This window comes from Pinus tabuliformis, chromosome 7 (genome assembly GCF_031772625.1).
Source record: "Pinus tabuliformis cultivar Carrire ecotype Pingquan chromosome 7, CPIR1, whole genome shotgun sequence".
NCBI classification, from domain to species: domain Eukaryota; kingdom Viridiplantae; phylum Streptophyta; class Pinopsida; order Pinales; family Pinaceae; genus Pinus; species Pinus tabuliformis.
Window position 1 is genome coordinate 46,117,997 of NC_142293.1, and position 17,456 is coordinate 46,135,452.

Consider the following 17,456-nt stretch of genomic DNA (forward strand, 5'->3'; position numbering starts at 1 on the left):
TGTATCAAGGGATAGATCTCCGTGTCATGTGTAGAGTAGTTAATATTTTTCCCATGAAATACTTCATAATGGTAGCATACAAGCCTTCTTGCCTACATCAACACTACACCATAATATACCCACTCACATATGTCTTCACTTCAAAGGGATACTACAAGTTCAATAATGCAAGAAGTGAAGCTTGAATTCTTTTCTTCTTTAACTCCTGAAAATCCTTGTGCAGACCATTACCAGATGGAGGCTCTTTCCTCTCATTGTTATAGCATCCATTGTTGTTGCTACTAAAAATGAGGTGACAAATTTTCTGAGGCACTACACTACCCCTATGACACTCTTTCCTTTAGAAACATTGGTACTCACCAACCACTTCATGATGGCCTCCATGTTAGTAGGACCTATCTTTAGCTCCATTTCACCAATCACATATCCTATGTATACCAAATATAGTTGTGCAAAATCAAATTTCTTAATATTTTCCAGTAACTAGTGACTATTTAATGTCCCTAATACCTACATCAAACGTGATATGTGCTTCTCTTAGGTAGCATTATATACCATTATAACATCAAAATAGATAATTACAAATGTATTAACATCAAAATAGATAATTACAAATGTATTAAGAAAAAGGTTAGTATGTCATTCACCTCATGTATGTATATGGCCCATTATAGAAACCAAACATCATGACAAATCACTTATACAAACCATGTATGGTTTTGAATATGGTTTTCTAGGTATATTACATTTGTGTCTAGTGCCACCAGTCCTCTCCTACCTAGCATCCACCTACGTGAAAAGCATTTTACAAAATAAACCTATATTTCCCCACGGGTATTGTACTTTGGGTGGGGAGTGGGTCCAGACTCCACCAAAAACATTGATTGACTTGTAAAAAACCATCAGTAGTTTGGCATTAATCCCTATACTAGACCCCCCACCTTTAAACCCTTGACACAAAGGTGGGGGTAGGGAAGTGGCTTAATTAATAGGCATCATTTGGTCACCATCCCTAACCTTATCAATAGTGATCGGTTGTTAAAATATGTATGTGTTTTAATCATTTCTAGCTAGCATCTATGTGGAGGCACCACTTGACTTTCCCCGTGTACCGACCATGCCCACTGCTATATTGTGTGCAGATCAGGTCTCATCCAATAGTTCGATAAACACCTGGGGGCTTACCATTGAACTCTTGATGATTAGGAGGTATGCCAGAGGGCCTTTCCACCCAACTACCTACCAGCTAAGTCTGAAAGGATAATTTGCCACTAATGTTTGTCTAGGATTATATTGAGCTCAGTCACTTTTTTCTTTGGTCCTAGATCGTTTGATAGGTTGGGTGCTTGTTGATTTTACACAGAATCTAAGTTGGCCATTCTGTCTGTTAGATGTTACTATTGTTGAAAGCTCTGTAGAACCTAACCAAGTGCACTTTTTCCTTTTGAAGTTCTTGTGCCTGAAGGTGTCCGTAGAAAACCTAGGAGAAATATGTTGGACATTCTGTCTGTTACATGTTACCGTTGTTGAGAAGTCTGTGGAACATAAGCAAGTACAGAATTCTCCCCCCTTTGTAAGCTTTTTCTTTCAAGTTCTTGTGCCTCAAGGTGTCCATACAAAACCTAAGAGAATTATGGCTGGTCAACCTGCTTCTTCATCAGGAAGGGCTTCTTCCAGTAACAATGGAACAAACTGGAGTTCCGGACAAGACAAACAGTTCGAGACGGCTTTAGCTATCTATGACAAAGACACGCCTGATCGTTGGCATAACGTGGCTTCTATGGTTCCTGGCAAATCCCCGGAGGAAGTCAAAAGGAGGAGACAAGGTGCCTTTTCCCAGGTACAAATCTTCGGGTTCTCAAGAATGGGGGAGCCACCAACAGTAATTCTCAAAGAAGAAAAACTCAGGCATATCGAATGAGTCTCACTTCTTCTCAAGTGTGCTGTAACCTTTAGTTACCCTACTTGTATTTAAACAGCTAGCTAAGGATGCCTTAAAAGGTTATTTCTGTTTTGGTAATGTCCAAAATATAAGATCCACCTTTTTTATAGCACTCCAGGCGAAAAACTCCACCCTTTGGTGTGTAACCGTCAGACCTGGTTTTCTAAATACTTAAAAAAGAACATGCTTGCTGTTTTATTTCACTGTCATTATGTTTAATGACTGAGTAAATAAGACCATTTTCTTTGTAATGAACAACATTTTGACAGGGGTGCAGCTGTTTCATGTGCATAAAGTTAGAACGAAGTTTCTGTCATGTGAAGTGATGCTTTCATCATTATTCCTCGTACTACTACTGATTTCTGAAGCTAGCAGTAGACAAGCTGGCTTATATTCAAATGAAAATATACTACTAGTATAAATAAAGGACACAGAACGACCGACGCCTTCTTAGTATCAGATAATATATCTCTGGACCGTAATATGCTAAAACCAGTGTTTGCAGCTTGACACGTGTTTGCACTTTTTCCTCCGTACATTGTTGCCAACTATAAATTTATACAAATCATTGGAGTTGTGCAGGCTTTACACTTACTACTTTATTCCATGGATCTTATTTCTTTTCTATTCAAAATAGGGTTGCGTGCACTGTTCTGACTCTTCTCTACACACTGTACATTATCTACAGCTATAAAATTATGATGATTATCTACAACTATAAAAGTATGTTATATGTTGCACATTGCTGTAGTTTTTATTTACATGGGGAGGAAATTAATCGTTTGTATTATATGATTATATAAATTAAAGTATTATATGATTATATAAATTAAATGATTGATAAATATTTATAGTTATTAATTTATGGTAAAGATTAAAATATTTATTTTACAATATATTTTTAATTCATAAATTTAACTCTAAAAAAGTAAATTATAAATTTATTTTAAATTATTATTAATATTTAAAAATAATAATAAATGAGCTATATATAAATCATTTAAAAAAAAAATAGAGATTCACAGTTTTTTACTATGGAGATTTATCCCATTTTATTATTTTATTATGGTTTCTTAATTTGTAAATAGCTTCTGTCACAATACCATGACTCAATATGAAAAGTGTTGATATGACCTTTTCTATAATTAATTAGTTTGAGATAAATTATTTAAAAGAGCATTTGGGATAAATGTTAACTCTTGTTCAATATTACTATGAATATTCCTACATATTGCATGAAGGTTAAATCCCAACCATCCATTTAATAATTATTCATAATTAAATAAAAATAATACAAATTCTAGAAAGACAATTATGAAAAAGACATGTCTTGTAAGTGTAATTATTGTTACAATTTATGTATGTTCTATATAAAATGTGGAAATAGAAAATAAATAGAATAATCATTCACATAACCACAATAACACAATAAATGACTTACAAAACAATTTCACAATAAAACCAAGTTGGAAGGTGAGATTGCTCTTCTCTCTCTTTCTCTAAAGAGAATTTTTGCAAATACAAAGGAGTGGGACTTGCCACCATGCACTACTAAAGAATAGAAACCCTCTCTCTATCCTCTCAACTAGTATGGCCCTCTACTATGAAAAATGCACTAAAATATAATCGAACCCTTTTATCACATAGTCTAACTCTCAACTAAGGGTTAGATATGGCCCATTCAACTTTTAGTATGAATTACAACTCTAATTTTCAAGAGTCTTTTTCAAGTGAGGTGACTATTTGATTTTCCACGAGTAATGGGGCTATTGTGGTATCTTCTTGAATTATGGTGAACAAAATAAAAATGACAACTTTTGTGTTGAATATATTTTGCATGCACCATCCATTTAAGGTATTCCTTGCATCGTGGAAAAGGTATTTGAATGTAGAACACCAACAAGTGGCACTGCATAAGAAAGAGTGTTTAGACTAAAAAAAATGTCACCAAATGCCTCAAATTTCCTATGAAAGACTTTAAATATTAATTTTCCAATCCGAGACCCAATACAAAAATTGATGCTATAACCTAATTCCTACTGTTATGCTCCTATACCGATAGGAGTCATATATCATGATTGACTTGATGAGCTATGTAATATGTTCATACCTTTACTTGTTTCAAACGTTTTCCATATTGTCAACAAATCAAAAAATTTAAAAAATGTAAAAAGGGTATACCCTAAAAGAAAAATCAAAGGGTGAAAAAAATAAAAAAGATGGTCAAAAAATGAAAGAAAATGAACCCCATCAAAAGAAAGGCCAAGGAAAGTGTGCAAGTCTAAATGCCACTATGTTTTACTCTTGTGCAATAAACAATTGTGTGCAGCTTGTCAACCTATGCAACAATTGATGAACACTGAAACAACTTAAGCTTGGCTAGTTCATATTTGAATTTTATGTTTTAGAGATAGAGAATAAAATCTCACCAAACATTTTAATCTTGGCAGGTAAGTAGATAGGTAGAGTGAATAAAATGAGCTCAACAGTTTAATCTAAGCCATTGGATGTAATAAGGCTAGATTTAGATAGATTTCTCCATGTAAAAGAAAAGAAAAGTTTGATAAGGTTTTGCGAGTCTAAGTGCACCCAAATAAAGAACAAAATCTGTTAGGTTAAAGTAGGTAGGGTAGGTAGATGATGTTGCAGAATTACATGTGATGGATAATGACTCTAAAATGTATTAATCTTTACTTCCATCACAAGCGCAAGGCAGACATCAAAGCAAAGCAAGGTCAAATAATTAACTCCCCTTCTCATATTTCCTTAAGTTTTCAATAATTTCCCCTAAGTACTAAGGCATTTGTTAAAATTAGAGGGACTCAGAGCATTTCTCTGACTTCTGGAGGGACCGGGCCCTCGACCCAATAGTTTATAAAGCCTAAAGTACTTAAAACTATTCATAAGATCACTCATTCACCTTCATAATTCTTTTCCTAAGTAAAATCCTATTTTACTTAGGAAAATTACATAATACCCCATAAAAACCCTTTTTCATTCAAACCTAAGTTATATACACAATTCTAATGTTTTTTACTTGGCACCTTCTCATTACATTACCATATTAGCTATTAACTTATATTATATAACTCCTGCACAAAAAATCATCGTGTCCCGTATTATTTAAACTATTTAAGATTCCAAATTTCTATATATCCCACCCATTTAGTTAAGTTATAACCATAAATACATTTTAATCGGGATTAACTAGTTAACCCGTAACTAGTTAACAACCCTAATCCCTCGTTGTATTAATAAGGGATTAATTAACCCTCACGGTTAATTAAGAACCTCCTTCACCTATCTTACCACCCCCGATATAATTAATTAAACCTTAATTGTGCTGGGCCCGCCATTGTTAAATCCCATTGCATCACGCCTACCATCAGCCATCCGATAACACCTCCCACATCCAATGGCTATCATTGATATCGCACACCCCTTGTGACCGCGCATTAGCATGCGATCACAAAGTGGTTTTCACATAGCGCCTCCGCCACGTGTCGCAAAATCTATGGAATTGCTTGCTCCCAACTAATTACCGCCCATCCCCAAAAGTGGTGCGATAATAAACCACTTACCATTTTCCCTCATATGACAAAAAATATCATGTCACTCCCCGCTGACATCACCCATCCGGAAACCAAAAACCCCTCCAACCCTAGACTTTGTAAATAAAACAAGCAAGTCATTTTCATTTCTTTGTACTGTAAACCTACGCACCCATGCAAAAGAATGTTGAGGTCAACAATTCGAAATTCTCAGCCACCAACCTACTCAAAACCTATAGCCGACACAACCGAGAGCTTGTTAGCCACAACCAAGACCTAAATTTCACTATTCATCCCCTGAACACATGTATTTATCCAAATTCCTAATAAAACCCTGCAAGTTCTCGTTTTCATTGTAATTTGACAAAAAAGACCCAAATTCACTACAATTCAGTCTTTGTTTTCATCATATAAGTTCCCAGACCCTCTGTTTTGCCCATTTTTTTATAGAAAATCACTGTTTCCATTTGAATCCACAAGAACCAGACATGGAAACCCCTATATCTTTGAATGTTGCACCCCTAAATGCTCCCCACAAAGATTTAGACTATCTGCCTTTAGCTGATAGGGACTTCCAGATAAAAGACCTCATAACTGACAAAAATCACCTCAGAGTCTTTTGTCAAAGCAGAGATAACTACCTAAATGGCTCTGATATCCTAGGACTGTGGGAATCCAACCTTCCTATGTATTTTCTACTCTTAGTTCATGTTTTCCCATAAATAATTCATCATTGCCATGCCAATTATGACCCTAATCACCGAGCAGTCATGTCCCCAATCCAAACCATTCTTTTTACAATAACTGCCGAATTAATTAGTGAAATGTTACAATTTCATCCGAGTCAAGCCCTGACTCCCCTTTCCATGGGAGATTTACTTGGGAAATCAACTAAATTGTCCCAAGAGGAACTCAATCGCCTCTGTCAAACTTTCATGTCACCAAAACATCAGCCTGATGGCCCACCTCCTTACATGCAAACTTTCTTTACAGATATGGGACAACTCATAATTGACATGATATCATTAATAATGGGTTTCAATACTAGTGAATTTGTTGATGAGTTAACCCTATCAATGTTGTCAATTTTTACTCCTAGGCAGCCCCCTGCTCTCAAATATGACTTTGCCTCCTACATTTCTGACAAGATTCATGACGAGTTCATGAGACTGGAAAATGAAAGAGTTTTCAAGTACACCACCTTTATATACCATCTTATGCTCTTTTATCTACCACACAACTTCCATTCCCTGTCCTGAAACTTGACACCAAGAGAAATCCAAGGTCTATAATCTTCTGGTCTATAGTCTTCCATGATTCCTTTGAAACCCCTTACTCCTATAATGAATTCATTGACCTATTCATTCATCCAACAACTACCTTCTTAATAGAGGTTTCCCCTCCCAGGATTGGTGGTGATATTAAAAAAACCCTTCAACTTTCTAAACAATACAAAGTGGGAGATTGGTACCTATATCAGAATTTCACAGAATTCAAGAATATGGTTGTGAGCTTGCCCCCTTCAAATTACCAAAGTATGTTCCAATGCAACTGTTTGCATTGGAATACTATAGGTAGATGTGTAATGCAGATTTGATCCATTTTACCAAAGACGGAAAGAAAGCACGGCTCAGGATCAAACATCAAATAGGCCCATTCATTTGCAACAATAGAGAAGCAGGGGAAGTAGTAGAAAGGATTCTAGAAGAATGAAGAATAGGTTGTCCCCCTATATGCATCATAGGATCCCAGAAATTGAACAGTTTTCCAACATGGATGAATGGAGAGAGGGGACCTTAGTAGCTGCTTGGAGTGAACAAGTGAATATTGAAAATGTAATGAGAGATCTTGAAAAGACTCTTGACTTAGATTCTTTTGGGCAGGTACATTATGATAGTTCTCAGAAATCAGCATCAGGAATAAGTTCCTTAGTAGCTGGGAACTCTGAAAGACACTCACAGCATACCAATACACTAACTACAAAAACATCTCAGAGAAATGAGCTAGAGACTAGCACTCAAGCCACAGAGAAATCTACAATGTCAAAATAGCCTGAAACTTCCAAGGAACAGGCCCAAATGCAAACTCCCCCAACTCAGGGCAATGTGCGAGAACCTCCAATTTTGCAAACTCCTTTGAATGAGGAAAGGAATAAGAAAAGAGACATGGAAGTAGCTACCCTTGCCAGTGGACCCTCAGAGTGGCTTGGTGCAAAAAGGCAAAGGTTAAACGCTCTTTCAGAGGAGGAATTTTTAGAAGAGACATCTACTAGCTCAAAGAGATAGGAGCTAGAGATACAACAAAGTGCAGAGGTATCATCTTTCAGACCACTAGGAAATGACACTTCAAATATCAATAAGACATTTATAGAAATAAAAGCTAGAAATGATCCATTGAGGATTTAGGTTTACAATCAATATTTGAAAATGGCTCCCACTAATCAAAACAAATTGATGTCACCCTATGGCATCAAGGAAGGTAAAATGATAATGAGTTATTTCAAACCTAAAGTGAAACAGCCTCAATCAACAGCAAAATATGTCAGAACCAATTTTGAGGTTATGGCAAAGGATATTCATCCCTTGGATCAAATTGAATTGCACAAACAAACTAGAGAGATGATTTATTCCACCTTGACTAGTAAGGCTATGGTGGCCCAAAGGCTCGAAAATTCTTTGAATAACAGAACTGCCCAACTACAGATGGAGAAAGCCTCTTGACAGGTTAAAGACAACAGGATTAAAACATCAGAAGAATTGATCATTGGGTTGGGTCATGATCTTAAAGATGTGAAGGCCGAAGAGGCCTTAATTACAAAGAAGGATGAAGACATCACCGCTTTGAGAAAGCAATTGAAATTGCCACCTTCATGACAACCCCAAACAGTTGAGGTGATACAACAAAGAACAGAAGAAGACCTGATGGATTTAGTTCTCAAAGTTAATGAGCAGCTAAAGGAAATTGAACAAGATTGGAGAAATCATTAAAGGACAAGCAAGGAGAGTCGACCTCTGAGCCTCCGAGTGTGATTCCAGTAGTTTCCATTGTAGTCCCTTCCACCCTTGGAACAGCTCTGGCACCTAATGTTCCAGTAGTCACAGCACAGGCAGTAACAACAACAACAACAACAGGTACATCACAAGCAGGAATTTCAGGTCACATCCTAGATGAATTAGTAAAATCAATGGAGGAATTGAAGCTCCAACTTATAGAGCTCGAAAAGGTAAAAGAACAGTTTGCTACCTTGGAGAAGAAGTATGATCTCTCAAAGATAAATGTTGCAGAAAAGACAAGGGAAATTAAAGGATTAGAAAATAGGGTGAAATCATTAGAAAAAGACCTTACATTTGACAAGCCCTTGACAGATATTAAAAAGATTCTTTGGGCCAACATCACTCAGTCAATAAATGATGTTTGGCCATCAATCCAAATAATTTTTGAACAAATTGATTTAGTAAAGGCAGCCCGAGAAGAGGTTCAAAAGACAAGAGCAGAGTTAGGAAATATGCCTGAGGAAGCCACCAGGCTCATACATTTTTTGAATACCAAGAATAAGTACCAGCTTGAAGAACTGGGCATTCAAGACAGAACAGGAACAATTCTGGAAGTCAAAAGGGTTTTAACTAAAAGGACTCTGATGCAAAATTTAGAAAGAAGATGCCATGACATGCATGAATAAATTAATGCTTTTATGAAGAAATTTGATATTTTTTAGGGTAAAGGGTTACCTAGTCCTCTAGTTATTAATAACAAATTAATGAGGCATATAGATTATGTGGAGAAATTGAATCAATACGTAGGCAACTAGGCAAGTTCATCAATAAGTGCATCAACATCAAAAGCATTGCCTACACGTAGAGTTCTCTATGACAGTCTAGAGAACTTATTCTATGTCGAGCATGAAATAAAGCACTTATTTCCAATTCAACCTACCTTTTTTAGGTATATCGAAACTGATGAGACCATGAGAAAACTTCAAAAAACCAGAATACCACAACCAAAATGGTAGGAATAAATGCTAGAAATCTTGTAAATTATCCTTGGTAAAAGGTAAATTTTGGTTATTTACCATAGTAAATAATGGTAAAGAGGATAAAGAGAGACCAAACAGATCAAAGATTATCAGAGCCGGTAAAGAGTATCAGCGAAAATAGGGCAGCCAACACAGAATTACAAAGAAGGCAGCAACATGCCAAATCATAGGGCTTGCCTCCACCACATTCATAAGAATAGGAACAACACAACATCATTTTGCCTTATCTTCTATCTATGAGACCATCTATCTGTATTTTTCTTGTAACTTATTGATAGTCATTCTAGAATATATCTCATTTTGTTATGAGATATTTGTTGTAATTTTTTTGTATACATACTCCCTCAATTGGAGTATTGAGGGGGTGGATTCTTAGACATTGCTGTAAAACTGATTACTTTGGAATAAAGTGTTGTTGGACAAATTTTGTATGGCTAGCTAGATGAAGAATTAATGCAAAGGACTTTTCACAGGATTCATGTGTCAGACACCGGATCAATAAGTATTCTATATCTCATGTTTTAAAGTTTTCTTGTTTATTATATCAACTATGTTTCATATCTGAATGATAAACGAAAAAGAATAATTCAGAAAGTGCTTGAGTGCAATCTGTTTTCAATCGTTGTTATTCTTAATGTTTTCCTCTAAACTAGCATAAACAATGAATTCTTAATTTCTCCTGTTTCCTAGTTTACTCACTTTGATTATTTAGTAAAGAATTCTTAATTGCTCTTTATTGGTAATCATTCAAGTTCCCCCTCTTAAAATATGGTGAAGGATTCTTAATTGCCCTTCATCCCTTTTAAGCCCATTACATCTTTTTAAAGTCTCTATTGCTCCCTGTTTAGCTATCTTGCCCTGTGAAACCATCCCTTGTTAAGAAACCAAATCCAGTTAAGCCATCTTCTTTGACTCCATTAGCCCAATTCCCTAAAATACTCAGTCCTACCCCTCTTCTATTGAATTTCACCACCAAACACAATCAAAACGCTTGAACTTTCATAACTAGCCTAATATCTTTCAAAACAAAGTTAAAACTTAAAGAGAGAGCCCTCTCTCGATACAGATTGGCTAGATTCTATACCTAAAAGTTGGTTTGTGGTTACCTCGGACCCATTTCCTCTTCCCAACAACTTCAAGGAAAATCTAAGTGATAACATAGTGGCAACTCCGCTAGGGAACGAATAGTTTGTTTGTTACTATTGTTTATTTTATAAACTATAGACAGAGCCTGAAGTTAGCCAAGTAGCCTTTGAACTGCTCTTTCTTTGCAATTTCATATTAATTGAATGTTGCTTCAGTCTATCTCTGGTCTAGTTTATGGATTGAACATTTGGTTTCCAAACATTCGACCAATTCCTCTTGTCAAATAATTCTTTAAGAAAGTTTAAATCCCATATCTAAACCTCTCAAAGAAAATATTGAAGTTGTGTTACTAATCCCATTTAAAGAAAAACCAAAAATACCCCTATAAATATGGCTTTAGAAAGGACTCATTATACCAAAGCTAATCCTGATCCAAATCCACCATCTGTGTTTGAGAATCCTAATCTGATCTCCAGAATTCTTAGGAGACAGGATAGCCAAGAAAGTTCTACCAATTCTAGACCCCCTTTCAGCTCAAGATCTTGTCTTATAAGGTGGATCTACCTTGAGGACGAACCCTTTGATGAGCAATTTGAGACCTCTTTGTTTGTAACATTTTCTGACTCTGAGTTGGTCTGCTTGGTTCAAGACCCAGTATTTATTGAAGATTTACAACTTGAAGTTGTTACTTCACATCTTGATAGACAATTGGAGAACTCCATACAATCTGATCTTACCTATGAAGGAACACCCAACCTTTTTGTGATTACTACTGCTTCTCTAAGTTCATCACCATTTCCTCAAACATCTCAACCTCAAACCACCCCTTCTACTTCTCCATCTACCACTCCAACACCCATCGTTATCCCAACTCCAGCTGTTGTTTCATCACTACCTGCTGCAATGGAAAATAGATATACTCCCTTGGTATTACCAGCCAATGTAGGGGCCATGCCCCAAGACTACCAAAGTAAAATCACTCCATTTGATGGTTCTGCTATTTACACTACACAACAACATACCAAAAAATGACTGATTACTTTAAAATATATGAAATAGATGCTGATGATATGAGAATGAGAATATTTGTTCAAAGTCTGACTGGAGAAGTTAGAACCTGGTGTTATAGACATTTTTGTGCCTTACAGCTATAAGCATGAAATGTCCATAATCTAAGGGATCCAAAGTCCCTAAACATGTTGTTCCTACCCCTAGAGGAACAAGGCTAACAAACCACAGCAATTCACAGAAGTTCTTCACCAGAAACTGCTCAAAAACAAGTCAATTCAGGATCAATTCAGAGGCTCCACTAGCTGTCTGCGCTGAAATGCAAAGTCTGCACTGGCTACCTGCACTGCAATGCAGGTAGAAGCACTACCAGAGTGCGCTGAGCGGGAATTGACAAATGGCAAGTTCATTCAACGAGGTGTCAAGACCCTGGAAGCTTCCAGAACCTTCCTCAATGACACATGCCTCAGTGAATTCGACTAGTGAGGAGTAAGAGGTTCCCAACCTCCAAGTGGAAGCAAGAACCTCCAAGTGGAAACAAGAACTGACAGAGGGAGAGGACACTAGTCAGGTCTCAAGCTGACTCATCCTCTCTCCAAACATCTATATATGGATCTCTCCTCCATGAGATCTAGAGGCTGGAATTTTGTTATTAGAAAGAATTTTTGTTGGTTTGAGGTCGGAATCATTGGGTGCTTAATGCTTTGAAGGAAGGTGAAGATAGGAATTTCATTTGCTGGGAAGGAGATGCTGGATTGGAGCCCTCTGGGTTGTATCTCTTCCTGAACCTTGTTATTCATTAATAAAGCTATCTTGGTTTCTCCTATATGCTGATGTGTCTTTGATGTATGATTGCATTAGTATGTTTAGTTTATTTCTAATCGTGAACTAGTTATGAATATGAATCTATGTCTTTGTGTAGTGTTCTCTTCTTGTGATCTTGCAGGAACCTGTTGAAGCTGGGCGAGCGAGAAGGCAAGTATCTGGGAACTCTCAAAGAGAAGAGAAACCGGATCGAGGGACAACCGGAAGACACCGGTTAGTCCATCCATCTCTCTTCATTCTTAATTCATAAAGGAAGAATACTAGAATAGCTGTTTCTGTTTGTTGCTAAGGCACTGTCACACCTTAGGTGGATAGGATCGTCCTGCATAGGCATCTTTCCCCACAACAAATTGGTGACTCCACTGGGGAGATCTGTTTAGTCATTTTATTTTTGTTTCTATCATTGTTTGTTTCATAGACTCAACAGCAACAATCGAACTGCATCTGGTATTCTCAGATGCAAAGTAGACAGCTGCTTCTTTGATCCAATCACTGGATTTGTCTATGATCTGAATAATGGACTCACAAATGATTTGATGATCCTTTGTGATAGATCTTAGCCCTTCCTCAAAGCATCCCTTTGATTGTACCTTGCTTGTTGCTTTGATTTGGACTGAAACTGTAGATTAAATAGCAAACTGTGACCCAGAACCCAGTGAGGAACTCTCGTTTCTCCTTCAGCGCAGACCCTGTGAAGAGGCCCGTTTCTTGGAATTAATCCAATTGGATGAAACCCGTCGTGATGCCGCTTTGGCTAACGAAGCCCATAAGAAACGAGTCAAGGCGCAGTTCGACAAAAATGTCAAACCCCATGTCTTCTCAGAAGGTGACTTGGTCTTGCTTTACGACCAAGAATCCGATAAATTGGGAGCAGGTAAATTTAATTCTTTATGGATGGGCCCCTACGTTGTTAAACAAGTGTTAGCAAAATGAGCCTATGAGTTAATGGATTATGACGGAATTCCACTGGCGCAACCCCGTAATGGGTTGTACCTAAAGCGTTACTATGCTTAAATAGTAACCTATATGCTTTTGTTGTATTTTGTTTTCGCTAAAGTGTTTGTTTTGGTCGAGTAATCCACCTTTTTTACATTTATTGCAGATGTCAAACCTTCTGGAGACATGTGTTGGATATGCCGACGGAGCGAGTCGTAGTTCGCGGAACCTGTCCTCCGCAGCCTGGGCTATTTTTTATCCAAGTGGCGAGTTAGTAAGTTTCAGAGGTGTATGTATTGGGCAATCAACGAATAACATCGCTGAGTATAGCGCGTTGATAGAACTACTCTCTGATGCCATCACCCATGGTATACGCCGACTAATCGTCAGGCTAGACTCACAACTCGTAATACTACAACTCAATGGTATATATTCCATCCGCAATCCAGCTATTTATCGTATGTTTTTAAGGGTTAAGATTTTGGAAAGACAGTTTGATTTAATTCAATACCAACATATTTCCAGAAACTTAAACACATTAACCGACTCATTAGCAAACTATGTATTGGATAGACATTTGCGACATTTATAAAAAGAGACACATCATCAATGTTGTACATATGGATCACATAACTCAACCAGAATAAAACCCCGAAAATCGAAATATATATATATATATAAGCTGTTTATTGTTTACATATAATGTTCTGTAACCAAGACAAAATCGGTCACATGACCCAAAAACTCAAAAATGCTAGGGGGCACCCTAGTCTAGTGATGCTCATGATAGCACGTCACGGCATGTGTGATCATGCGTAAGAGACGAGTCCATCGTCTAGGCACACCAGTAGTATGCCGCTGCAACTGTAAAGGTAACTCGTCGATCCTCACATCCAGAATGCCGAGAGTAAGGCTCTCAACCTGCTCCTGCACAGCTGTAAGGGTCTCAGCCACATCAAGGTCATGAAGAATAACCCTCCCAGCAGCCTCCCCTGCTGGGGCAGCGGCTGGCGCTCTCGGACGAACTGCTGGACGGACAGGACCAACATCTTCATGCACACATGAGTTTGATTAAAGTCTTGATAGAATAAAGCACAAGGATATTATAAATAAAAACAATAAACAGTGATATGGTCGAAGATTTTACCAATAGCGCTCCACTGCTCGCCACCCGGCAGTACCAAATCTGGATCGCCCCGGAAGTCCATACCAACATATGGATACTCGGAATAGACCATCTCCTGATGTTCGAACCACCTGAAGAAGGTATCAGTGAAAGAAATCTGAGATTGACCGGCATGCCTAGACATGTGATCAACCCATCTATGCATGCGTGGTTCAGTAGGAGAAGGCAAGTCGAGTGCAATGTACTGCGACTGCATCAGTGGTATCTTCTCCAAAGCAAAGGCGGTCAAAATAGAACCAAACCCAAAGTTATTCAGCTTCCCGTCCTTTACCTTGGTTAACTGACTTTTCATCTGAAGAAGTACTGCATCACACCAGTTGAACATTTTCGGTTGGAGACACTCCAAGGCATGCTGCACATAAGATCTATTGGCTACGTGAAGAGACGCGCTACCGGCCATCCTACCAATAGTATACAAGATAGACCTGAGGGACCTGTCAGCGATCTCACGGATAACGATCTTGCCGTCTCTGCTCGGCTGAGATCCTTCCTTGCAATGCTGGCAGACATAATCTCTCACAGAGTCACTCCCTCGGGCCGAACCTGACAAAGAAATGGGGGCACCCCGTCTCGACAAGCCAGTCAAGAAGTAAATGTCTACTACAGTCACGGGGATAGATTTGCCCCTAATCTAAAATACTTGGTTGATAGGATCCCAAGCGTCGAGCAAATACTGTAGTAGAGAAATCTGTTGTCTCATGCTAGAGATACGGAAGAACTTCAGCAGGCCACAGTTCTGCAGCGCGTTCACTGTGACAGGATCATGTAAAGCAATCATGTCCTCTTCTTCATGCTTTCGTTCTCGCCATGTAAGGGTCATTTTGCTCAAAGATCCCTGCAAAACAAACAAGAGAAGGAGTAAGATCCTGATTTTGATGCAAAACAGGCAAAATTTTCATCAAAACATGTGCAACAAGTTCCTATTTTTCGCCCAACGCACGTGCAGGAGTGGTTCACCTGCGTTGAATGTCAAACTGCCTTCATACTGGCTGACATTCAGCGCAGGTTTCGGTAGGCACAGGGTGCGTTGATGGGAAAACGAGCTCATGAAACCCCAGGGGCTCAGAAAAACAGGAAAAGAGGCACAGAATGAAAAAAGGAAACCATGAACAGAAAGGGCTAGGGTTTAGCTCCTACCTGGTCCAGACGGCGCCGAGAATCGTCCACAGAATCTCCCGAAATCAGCTGGTGAAAATCAAGGGGGAAGAGGCACCTCCAAAGCTCCAACAAACCAAGTTTAAATGAAATGGTAAAATGAGAGGTAAAAACACATTTTAATTGTTTTGTACGTAGTTCAAAGAAAAATATTAGGGTTTTAATCTAATTTTCAAGCAAATGTTATTCATTTCTAACTAGTTTGATGCAGCAATTGAAGGTACAGTACTATCTTTGAAAACGGCAAAGCTAGTTATGGTAAAAAATCAAAATTAGACCATGTTATCGAGCAGTTTTAGCACACAGTTCATGCTCGTTAAAAAATAAACGCAAGATCCGAGCAGTTTTAGCGCATAGTTCATGCTCGTTAAAAAATAAACATAAGATCGAGCAAATGTTTCCACCCGCGTTTAAGCTTGTTAAAAAATGAACTATTCCGGTAAATAACCACCGTGAATGAAATATCATCAGCCATTAAAGCCTTGGTCGTGTTTGCACCGTCACCTCCACTTTTCCATTGGCCGATCGTTCACCTCCATATGATTGTTTACCCATTTTGAGGAACAGCTGCGAAGAGTGATTTCACTAGCCATCCTTGTGACACTGCCGTGATTGGAAAATTCCAACCTGTACCTGGAATCAGCTGCTAACCTGTTTTATCACTCGTTCCTCAAAAGACGAGTCTTCTTTAAGCTCTTTTCACCTGACTCGTAAAATATGAAAAGATTGCCGAGTTTTGGCCTTCCAGCTCGTTAAAGCGACCGGAAGTGCTATCCCTCCTCTAGATTTTAATCTTTTTGGACCTGAGGGATTATTGCACAAAAAGATCGAGCGCTTGTTTTGTTCGGCTTGTTAAAACTATCGAAAACTCATCCCTTCTGTATTGTTTTATACTTTTTCGGACTTAAGGGATTAGATGACGAAAAAGGAATTTCGGAGTTGACTTTACATACCTTTTCAGACTCTCTAAAAATGAAAAGGACCGAGTTATCTTTATCGTTAGACTCATTAAAAGCATTAAATAGTGACAAACTTGCCTTTAGACGAGAACAAGTTTCACTATCGCTAGGCTCGTTAAAGCATAGCGATGGGCTTGCCCAAAGGGCAAGTTATAGAATAAGCATATGTTATCCTCCTCAAGCTTGACAAAAATAAAGAGGTACTGGTCAGCAATGACTGGGGAAAAATTGGGAGAAACTCAAGAAAACTTTGATGGTAGCAAGTCGCTCTTGAACATGACACTTTTCCTCCGTACCACAGTCGAGTTGGGTTGTTTCATTCACCGGTCACATCACCATGGTCTCACCATACCCTCCATATTTGGGGTAATGCTACCGATCCATCACATAGGTGTCGCCATATGTTCAAGAGAAGTCATTCAGAGAAGTCAACCGTGTCCCATCCACTACCATACATTATCCTTCATCCTTTCATGACCGCCACCCTGAATCATATGTCATCAGATCATTTTCACCTCCATCAAAATCCTTAGCTCCGTTCCGTGTCATCGATGTGGGATTCATTAAGGCCCTCCTTTGACGGATTGCTTCTTGTCGACATCAGCTCATTATCCAAGAAGTTGATCTAGGAACAACCCCTTCAGTACTTTGAAGCTTGCATGCCTCAATGGCAAGTTTCTCACTTCCGGTGACAGGTATACATCAATGACCTTCGACCGAAAGATTTTGCGTGGTGTTCGACGCCAAGTCCTTTATTCACACCACGTGAATTGTA